Source organism: Physcomitrium patens, chromosome 8 (assembly GCF_059467195.1).
Source record: "Physcomitrium patens ecotype Gransden chromosome 8, ASM5946719v1, whole genome shotgun sequence".
NCBI lineage: Eukaryota > Viridiplantae > Streptophyta > Bryopsida > Funariales > Funariaceae > Physcomitrium > Physcomitrium patens.
Genome location: NC_143417.1, coordinates 9,132,989 through 9,145,135, shown reverse-complemented (window position 1 = coordinate 9,145,135; position 12,147 = coordinate 9,132,989).

The following is a 12,147-nucleotide window of genomic DNA, read 5'->3' as shown; positions in this document are numbered from 1 at the left end:
CTTTACAAGTAAGTAGAGGAGCTTTAATGCATGTCACAAAAGAAGAGTTATCTTTTGCTTTATATGTCATGCCTATTTTTGATGGCAAGAAGATATCAACTGGTATTCCTAGCCAATATCAAAAAAAATTATGATGTTTTTAAAAAGAAAAATATAGATATTCTTCTAGAACATCATCTTTATGATTATTCTATTAATCTTTACAAAGAAACTAAGCTACTATTTGGACCAATCTATAGCCTATCACAAAATGACTTGGTTGCACTCAAGGAATACATTAATGAAAATTTAATTAAAAATTTCATATATCATTTTAAATCTCTAGCTGAGGCTCTTATCTTATTTGTGAAGAAAAAAGATGGATCTCTCCAAATATATGTGGACTGTCAAAGACTCAACAAGATCACCATCAAGAATAAATATCTTCTATCTTTGATTTCAAAACTTCTTAATCAATTAAATCAAGCAAAGATCTATATAAAAATAGATCTACAAGGAGCATATAATTTGATATACATTAAAAATAGAAATAAATGGAAAATTATGATTTAAACCAGATATGGATATTTTGAATATAATGTCATATCTTTTGGAATCTTGAATGCATGAGTTATTTTTTAACATCTAATGAATGATATTTTTATGAATTTCTTGATGATTTTATTATATATTATTTGAACGGTCTCTTAATCTACTCTAAAAACAAAAAAAAATATGAACTTCATATTTATTGTATATTACAAAAACTTAAAGATGCAAGTTTATATGCCAAGTTAGAAAAGAGTGTATTCCATATTATTCAAGTTGATTTCTTAGGATATATCATTTCTAACAAAAGGCTATTGATAGATCTAAAGAAGTTCCTAAATATCATAGATTGGAAGATTTCAAAAACAATAAAGGACATACAATATTTTTTGAGCTTTGTCAATTACTATCAAGTCTTCATCAAGATTTTTTTTCAAATTGTAGCTCTATTTATATGTTTGACTTATAAAATCAAACTTGAATGGAATGAGAAGCTAAAGCCTTGTTTGATACTTTAAAAAATGAGTTTACTTTTTCACCAATGTTATATTGTATTGACTTCTTCAAGGTATTTTTTATGGAACAGATGCATCAAACTTTGCCTTAGGTGCAATATTATCACAAATAAGAACTAATAACAAACTCCATCTTATAGCTTTTTATTCCAAAAAAATTTTAGCAATTAAGATTAATTTTGAGACCTACAATAAGGAACTCTTTCAATTATGGATTCATTTTAAGAATGGCATTATTATTTAGAAGGTGCCTCAAATCTAGTCACCATGTATAAAGATCATAATAACTTTAAGTATTTCATATCAACACCTGTTTTAAATCGTTGCCAAGCTCATTGCAATATATTCTTATCAAAACTTGATTTAAGAATCACTTATTGATCCAAAAAATAATAAGGTTTGTAACATGTCCTTTCTAAATATTCTTATCTTATACCAAAAGAAAGAGATGTATTTTTTGATCAATAAAGAATGATTCTTTTAAAGCCAAAATATTTTCATCTTTGAGCAACAAAATCATCATTGACTGTTGATTCAATCTTTATTAAGAAAATTCAATCAAGTATGTTCTTTGATCTTCTTGTCTATGATATCAAGAATAATTCTTCTAAATCTCATGATACTTTTAAGTTCAAGTTTAAGAAAAATCTAATCTATTTTGAGAGATGATTATACATTCCAGAAGGTGGAGCATGATTATGTATTCTTCAAACTCATCATGACTTTCTAGTAGATGGATATTTTTGATACATCAAGACTTTGGAATTAATATTGAAAGATTTTTGGTGGCCTCAAATATGGAATGCAGTCAAAGACTTTGTATAATCATGTATTATTTATTTAAGATCTAAAACTCTTTGCTATTGATCTTATTCACTTTTTTAGTCTTTACTTATTCTAAAACAACCATGGTATTCTATTTTTATAGATTTTATCATAGATCTTCCAGTCTTTGTTTTGTATGATTTTATTCTTGTGATAGTAGATTGTTTTACTAAGATAGCACATTTTATACTATATACAAAATCTATCACAAGTGAAGAAATGGCTAAATTTTTTCTTAACAACATCTATCACTATCATGGATTATGTAAAGATATTATATCAACTAAAGAGACTCAATTTATATTAAGATTTTAAAAAATCCTTTTTAAGATTTTAAAGATGAATATAAAGCTCTCTTTGGCTTTTCATCTTCAAACTGATGGACAAAAAAAATGGATGAATCAAGTTTTGGAGTAGTATTTGAGTTGTACCATCAATTATCATTAAGATAATTAGACAACTCTTTTATCATTAATAGAGTTGGCATACAATAATTTGATATATTCTTCTATTCAACAAACATCTTTTTTTACTAACTATGGTTATTATCTATGGGTTGATACTTTTGACTTTTCAAAACTTAATAATCCTATAGTAGAAGATTTAAAAAATCATTTGTCAAAGATACATGTAAAAATGAAGATGCAGTTAAAATGAATTGAAGAATGACAAAAAATTAATGTAGATGCTTATTGCAAGGAACAACCACAACTCAACATAGGTGACAAGGTATCATTACTTTATCGTAATAGAAAGACTACTTATCCTTGTGATAAGTTGGACTATTATAAGCTTGGACCTTTTTTTATTAGTAAATAAGTCAATCTTGTTGCTTATCAATTATCCCTATCAGAGTCTGTTAAGATCTATGCTATATTTTATGTGTCCTTTTTTGAGCCATATAAAATAGTAAATATCTTGGAAAGAAGACAAATGCCACCTTATCTTATAGAAGTAGATAATAAACAAGAATTCAAGGTAGATCAAGTCTTAGATTCAAGATAGTACCAAAATAGGTAGGAATATCTTGTTCATTGGTATAGATATGATATTAGTGAACACACATAGAAACAAAAGAAGTTACAAAAGCCTCAACAATGACTAAATAATAGAATGGTCTTCTTGCCATGGTATATGATACTATTGATGGCTAAGAAGACCTATCAACTAACTTCAAAGAGGATAAAGATCAAAGTATGTGGCAAATATAATTTTTTGTATCTTAAATTTTTTCAATATATGAAGACTGCTCTATATAGAATTCATACTTAGAAGGGAGGTAATGTCACAAATATACATAGGTACTCTATTAAATATCTATATGAATAAATAGAAGTAAGTAAAAATAAATAAAAGTATATTAATTTCATAATATCTTCTAATATACCTTCTTAGAAGCTTCATAGATGCTGTTTTGACTTTATATGTGTTTATAGTTGATTGATAGATTAGAAAATTGATCAGTAAGTTAACTATGTCTTGATAGCTTGCAAAAAAAGTTAACTATGTGGCACATATATAAAAAACTTGCCTTGTAAGTTAAGATATGTGTCTTGTAAAGTCAACACATTTTGGAGGTCCTATAGGACATCACAACATAGGTCGTAATTAAGAGTATATATGGAGGTAAGAATAAAGCCTTCTTAGATTTAATTATTGTTTTTCTCGTTGCATTCAAGCTTCGATATACGAAAGCAATTGAATTAATAGAGGTGGATTTGAATACAGGGAAAGGCTAGTTATATGAATTGGGTCTATTAGTGTCACAATTGACTGTACTTTGGCTATCTGAAATCAATTATCAAACTACAAAATACCAAGGCTTACTACTTTTGTCTTGATTCAACAGATAATCTATTCTACGACTATCAATTCAACAATATTTCTCTCAATTACAATTCTTCATAAGCAAATAATAAAAGCAAAGAAAACAAAGAGATAGCACCAAGCTTACCCTGGCTTATGACTCTTACAGTTTGGCTCTCAGCTTATGACCCTCATAGTCTGGCTCTGATCTCTCTTTCCTCAACCTATTTATCCTACCAAAAAGATGATCCATCGGCCAGTGGATTCCAAAGGTTATGACCCTTTGAATTCTTAACCATTTATTCCACTAACAACCTATTGTTACCAACTAAATTGCCTAACCATCAGTCTAATTCTCAAGGTTATCAATAACCAACCATTAACTTATGACAAAGTTTATTTACCTATTCTATAGTTATAAACTTGATCTACTTACTTTTCTTAATTGCACAACTTCTTGGAGCAAACTTTAAATATCACTGTTGATTTTTTTTTATATATATAGGAATAATACTTCTATGATTTATATTAAAAATATATAAGATATCTATTCTAAGAGTATTGACAAGCTTTTAAAGATTTATAATAGTTAAAAATCTATTCTTATTTTTCTTGAAAATAACATCTATAATTTTTTCTTCCATAGATAACTCAAATAAATTCAAAAAGTTGAATTAAAAGGAGATAATTGGCAATCTCTAATATCAAATAAAAATTTCTACAAAGAAGGATAATCTTCTCCTTTTAAGAAAAAAAATCAATATTAAAAAATTATAAGTTAATTTAAAGGTAGGTGGTTCACAACTTTTAAAAATATAATAATAGAAGTAGAGTAATTCACTCACTTCTAGAACAAAAGAAGAATAATGAATTAGAACTCTTATCAAACTATCAAGGACATGAATTTCAAAGAATTGAAAATTCAAGATAATTTTATTTCACTCAAAAAGACTAAATAATTACTCAAAGATAATAAAATATTAAATTAGAATAGCTATTGCTAAATATAAAAAAGTAAAAAGTCCTAAAATAAAATTAAAGATTAAAAAGGCATTGACAAGAATAAAAAAAGTTTTACACTTGCCTTTATATATACTATTTAACTAGGAGCTACACGGTAATATTCTATACAACCTTCAACGTGTGTTTAAATTGCAAGATACATGTTTTAACTTGCAATGTAAGTTTTTTGTATAAGCACCATATAGTTAGCTTATTCTACAAGCTATCAAAAAATGTGATATGTTACTAACTTATTGACCAAGTTTCTAATCTATCAATCAACTACAAACATATGTAAAGTCAAAGCTAAATCTATAAAGCTTTTAGGAAGCTATTCCACAAGATATTATTTAATTAATTTACTTTTAGCTACTTCTACTTAATCATATAGGTAATTATTGTAATAAATATATATATGTTTATGATATCTTCTAATAGTGGCTTATAGATTCATTTATGTTTTTAAATTCTCTTGAAATATTCTAATTAGTAAGAGTATTTTAAGGATATATGAAACTATTAATGCTTTTGATGATGTTTTCTTTCTTCTTTATACCTTAAAGAAATAAACTTTGAGATCATTGTGGACATGCTTAGCTTTTGATTATTTAATTTTTTCTAGAACACTACACCTTCATTAACTTTTAGAAGCCAATCATTGTTCATACAAACATATTTAAGTTGTATCATTTGTTAACCATTACTATGCAGGTAGAACTTAAACTATTATGTATTTATATGATCTTTGAATTTTTTTTATATAATGCTACATATCTATCAACAAATGCTTAAATTTTTTCACATCTTAGATTAAATAGAAAATAATATGTTGTAATTTAATATCCATAAAAGACTTCATAAGCAAGAAGATTATTGGATAGTCATTTTTTGGAATATTTATACTTGGCCTCCCAAAAAGGGCATTGATATCATTGTGTGCATTATTAATAAGCATAAAGTTTACAAATACTTTACAAAAACTTTCTTTTGCTACCAATAAAGAAAAAAAACAAGGCATATTTTGTTCTTATTGTCAAAGTATGCACTATTAAATTAAACATTTGAAATGAATAAAAAGAATTTTACTTCAATCACATTTTGTAGGAGAGATGAAAAGGAGGCTTTGCAAATATTAGCTCCATCTAATAACATTTGCAAATAGTGAAGTAGATTGATTGCCAACATATAACTTTCTAAAACACAACTTTCGTGGTGATTCAAGGTCTTATAAAATCTTTATAATTTATCCAATTATATAAATTGAATTACTTACAAAAACATCTAGCCTATAGAAAACATAGCATTTGTTTTTATGACCATATACTATCATATATGCCACATAGAAGAGAAGTTTCATTTGTGGAAAAATATAAGATATGATGTTTTTGAATGATTTATTTTTTCATGAATAATAGTGACAATACATTCTAGATTGTTTACAAAGTAGTAACAATTTGCATAATATAACTTATGGTGGACTTTTTGAGTAGTAAGATGTTCATTAAGTTTCTTGTGTCATAACTTTAAGATCCTTAAATCTCTAACAGCTATAGCTTTTAATGCCTTTGACTTGTTGTAATTACCACATCAAGCAAAGTTATCACCAAGCCATAATATAGATCTACAACATGTGGCCTTTTTGCCAACAAAACCAAATTTTAGTTCAAAGTAAAACAACTTCACCTCAATTTAGTTGTTGTTTGAGATGTATCACCTAATTTTGGCACCAATAAAAGGCATGGCTGAAGATTTATTAAAATAAATAATAATAGATTTACAATGCCAATGAGTGAAATAGAACTTTGAAAAGAAAAGGACATTTTTAAATACAAAAGAAATTACCTACAAGATTATTTACAAGCTAAAGAACATAAAATTTATTCCTTGCAAAAAAATTAAAAATCAGTGAAAAAAATAAATACGTTAAATATTGTAAATATTCTTATCAATAAAATTAAATATTTAAATATTAATTGGATGGAACTAATTAATTGAGGAAGAAAAAAGTAATATTAATTGAAAATAATTATCTAAAAATATTAATTCTTAAATCTTAATTTATAATTTTTATTCCTAAAGATTAATTATTATTTCTATATTTTTTGTTGAAAATAAAAATAAAATACTATGTATAAAATGATTTAAAAAAACACTTAATATAAAAAGAGTTAAAAAAAGAAATAGCCTTAATATAAAAATAATTAAAAAATAAAAATAAAAGTACTTTGTATGAATAAAAAGAAGATGGTTAGTTATGCATGAACTAATAAGACAAGGTGATTAAGCCACCTTAAGTAATTAAGGTAATTAAAAATAAATAGATCTATTAAGTCTAAATAGTATTAAATTTTTTTATTATAAGATAACTATAAACATTCAAAAATTTATATTATAAATATTATAATAAAAATATTCATTATGATTTTTTATGATTTTTATTAATATATTTATAAAATTTTATAACTTAAGATTTAATATTATGTCATTTTATAACTTAAGACTTAATATTATTTATATCATCTTATTTTTTTTAGTCATAAATAATATTAAGTCTTAAGTTGTAAAATGACTCAAGAAAGGATTCATGAAGATTTTTATGTTTTCAATTAAAGATGGAAGAAGATTAAGAGCTAAGACCACAAAATTAAGAAACAAATGGACTTTAATAAATCAAAATTCATTAAGTTGGGATACATAAAGAACCAAGATAATTTATATAAATTTTAAGCTAAACTGCTCAAGAAGAGTTTTTGACTACAACATAGTAAATTACCTTCATAGAATGATTGATTTCAACAAAGTATTTTGATCTAGAAAAGAGTATTTGACCTCAATAGAGTAATTAACTTCAACAAGAGTATTTGATTTTAATAAAATAATCAACTTCAATAGAGTAATTAATCTTGATAAGAATATTTGATCTCAATAAAGTAATCAACTTCAAAAAAATAATGAATATAGAATATTAACCTAAAATTAAATATCAATTTTAACTTTGAATATTTAAAAGAATAAGTATGATTATCAAAGTAATATTGTGAGAATATGAATAGCTCTAATGTAAAAAAAATAGAAGAATTTTTTTATACTTTTTAAGTAATAAAAATTGAATTATTTAATTATAGATGATATAAATTTATGCATAGATATTTCTTACAAATAATTGAAGGATCCACAATTAGAAGTAGAGATTAGAGATAGATTTTGATTACGACATTGCATTAAAAGGACTTATCATGAATTTAGATCCAAAATATAAGAACACTCTCCTTCAATTTTTACTTTGACTACAAGGTTTATATATTATTTAAGTATAAATTTGAATATTATATATTATATTATTTAAAATATATTATTATTAGTATATATTTTTAATTATTATGATATATACTATAAATTAGGCATTCATGTCTTAGAAGCATGTGAGTCATCAAATCAATTTACTAATTGTTTTAAAAACAACAGATACATTTAGAGTACTTAAAATCACAACATATGTTGTATAGTGTAGAAATCCTTAAACAAATAGAAAATTAAAATTTAGTAGAAATAAAGTCTTAATAAATCTTGGAAACAATTATCTTGGTTGATTTAGTATTTTTATTTATTATTAAGTAGTATAGATTATTTATAAGTTCAATATTGATATTGGCCTTCTATCTATACGTATTACTTATAAAAAAAATTAAATTTTAATTAGTAGTTAGAAAAAATATGAGAAAAAACTTCATATCTTTTTAGTAAATTATATAAAAAATAAGATTTATAATTTATTTAAATTTATTTTATTACTATAATAAATCAAAAGATAAAAAATTATAATTTTAAATTGATATTAATATTTTAAAATATTATAATTTTTTTTGAATATATTTAAATTTTATTTTAAATTTTTTAAGAATTTTTAAAGCAATTTTCAAGACTTTGGTAAAAATAAATTTTACTACTTTGGGAGCCATTATGAAGAAATGGAGCAAGATTTGAATGCCACATATGGATTCTAGGCTAATTGGGTATTTTTAAACATTATAGAATAAAAAAATATTGATTTTATTGATAGAAAATAAGAGGATCAGCAACTAGAATAGTTGTTGTAAGAAGAGAGGTGCTCAAATTCCAAATGAGTTGTAGCACCTTGAAGGTAGTTTGGAGGATAAGACTAAGGCCTCGTGGCCTCTCTTAGGGACCTACATATACAACTTCTAAGCCTCGGTGATGCTTGAACTCTTGATCTTTGAAACAAGTTATTTTTGTGATAAAAATTATTCACATAATTTTTTGATTATTTAACCTTTTATTTTTAACATATCATAACTTATTTACAATAACTTAAATTTACATCTTTTTTGTGTAATTGAAAAGATAAAAAGATTATCTATTTATTTAATTATTCAAGAGAAAGAAATTAGTCGGTGTCGTGTTGTAACACGACTATATGGTAAAAGATGATAATATAGATCTTATTATAGAAGAGCCAAGTTAAAAGAAAAAATAGAAAAATATGGATAAAAGATAGGAAGATAATAAAACTTTTAGTAGTAATGCTGCTTTTTTTAAAAAAATAGCTTCTACTTATTTTGTAGGGCAAAAAATAAGGCAAAATAAAGTAGATTGAAAAAATAAATGATATAGACATCTTTAAGAGGAAGTTAAGAGTAAATTCTAGTAAAAAATACTTAGAAAAGATATCTTAGGCTTGTAAGATATTTTGTAGATTAATAAAAATTTCAATTTATATGTCATTTTCTTAGAATATGTAAAAGTATTTATATCATAAATCTTGAATTGAATTAATATATATATATATATATATATATATATATATTCATTATATATATTAGTACCAAAAATTTGTGTCATATTATGATTGGTCTCGTTCTATTATATTATACAACATCTATAGTTTCAATTTTTTAAATTTTCTAATTTAATATGTATAATATCTTGCCTAAATATTATATATATTTAATTTGAGATTGCACAAAGTTCCAATTTAATGAATATTTTCTTATAATGATAAATCCATAATTCTATTTAAGTAAATATTTAATATCTTAAATTTTGATTTCATGTCCAAATTACCTAAATAGAATAGAAATAGCAACCAATGGACATTTAAGAGGATATTATGACACATACATAGTGCAATGTGCAAATGACCATAATAGTAGACAAATTATTTGGTATTCCAACAAGGTATAAATTATAAACTACTTATGTTCAAATTTCTCCACTTGGAGAGTTGAAACCAAGAAAATTTAGAAAATAAAAGTAAAAAATAAAAGTAAATAGTGTATATAACAACTAGAGAACTTATATCATATGAATAGTATATATCACAGTAATTAGGAATATATATTATTTAAATTTACATACTAATTACAGTTATTGGTATATACAAGATAGAAAGGTGCACAGTAGAAATATTGTTCTTTGTGACGAACTTGCGCATTGAAGAAACATAATAAACAAGACAAAATTAAGTAGAAGACAGTAAGGTTAGAGACAAGAGAAGTATGGAATGAGATGCCTCTCACTTCTAATATCCTTTACTTGTAGGTAGAGGTTACATTCATTTTGGCTAGCGTTCATCTTACTTTCATCCAATTAAATCCTAGATTCCTCTTAACCTAGCCGCCACCTATAACCCTAGCTGCCACCTTGATAACTTTCTTTCATCCTTTTGCTGCCCTTTGACCAATAGCAACTTATCTAGGATAATATCTTTTATCTTCTAACTTATCTTCCATTTACTTTAATACTCCCACTTTCCTATTGGTTAAAGGCTAATAAACCTAATTCCTTTGTCAATTTGTAATGTCTATCTTTTACTAATACTTTTGTGAGTAAATCAGCAAGCATGTCTTTCGTTGCACAATACCTCATGTCAATTACTACCATCTCAATCTTCTCCCGTATAAAGTGATGTTGAATGCCAATGTACTTTGTTCTTAAATAATGCTTTGGATTCTTGGCAAAAGAAAAGCATCCTTGATTATCACACCTCATTGGAATTGCTTCCAATTGCACAAGTTCAATGTCTTTTAAAACTTATCTTAGTCATATTGCCTCCATTGCACCATGATTTGCTACCATGTATTCCACCTCTATTGTAGACCTTGCACTTATTGGTTGTCTCTTGCAATTCCATGAAATTGTTTCCAATGCAACAAAGAATATATATCCCATTGTTGATTTGCTATCATTTGCATCTCCACTCCAATCTGCATCACAATATCCATGCAATGTAATACTATCACCTCCAAGGCACAATTTGAAGTTCAAAGTGCCTTTTAAGTACCTCAAGATCCTTTTAATGGTTGCCCAATGAATTGGTCTAGCTTTTAAAATATGTTGACTCACAACACTCATCGCATATGCAAGATCCACCTTTGTACCAACCATTGTATATGTAAGTGAGCCTACTACTGCTTTGTATGGAACATCTTTCATTTCTTCTTCAACTTTAGTAAATTCCTCATCTGTGAGCTTCATCAACTTCAAGTTTGCCTCCAAAGGTGTTCCAATGGACTTGCATTCTTCTATATTGAAATATTTCAACACTTCTTCAATATACTTCTTTTGGCTCAATGTCATGATCTTTTTAGCTCAATTTCTCACAAATTCCACTTTTAAGCAATAGTGAAGCTCTCTCAAATTACTCATTTCAAATTCTTTTGCTAGATTTGCCTTCAACCAATCCATCTTTCTCAAAGTATTGGTCAAGATGATCAAATCATCAACATAAAGAATAACAATCAGCAAGAAGGCTTTTGATTGCATCACATACATGGAATGATCAGCCTCACTCCTCACAAATCCTTCATTCACAAAGAAGGTGTCAATACATTGGTACCATGCCTTTGATGATTGCTTGAGCCCATATAAAGTTTTCTTCAACTTACACACAAGTTGTTGTTTGCCTTCTTCAACAAATCCTTGAGATTGATCCATGTAGATGTCTTCTTCCAATTCTCCATTCAAGAAAGCCGTCTTTACATCCATTTTGTGCATCTCTAAGTCCATTGTTGCCCCAATTGCCACAATGATTCTAATGGTGGTGAATTTGGCCACTATAGCAAATATCTCATTGAAATCAACACGAGAAACTTGTAAATAGCTTTTGACAATCAATCTTATCTTATACCTCACAACATTATCGATTGCATCTTTTTTTGTTCTAAACACCCACTTACAACCAATTGAAGCTCGATTTAGTGGAAGTTGAGTCAATTCCCATTTTTCATTGTCCATGAGTGATTTGTACTCTTCTTCCATAGTATTCTCCTACTTCATAGCATCTGTGGACTTCATTGTATCACATAAACTCAATAGATCAGGAAGAAGTGCAACATTGACATGTTCTTTATTTGCTTGAGAAAAAATGTGGTCCTTCCACCATTCACCACGTTGTTTTTCATCTTTCAAAGGATATCTCCTTTCATTTGAAGAAGACTCAACTTGTTGCACT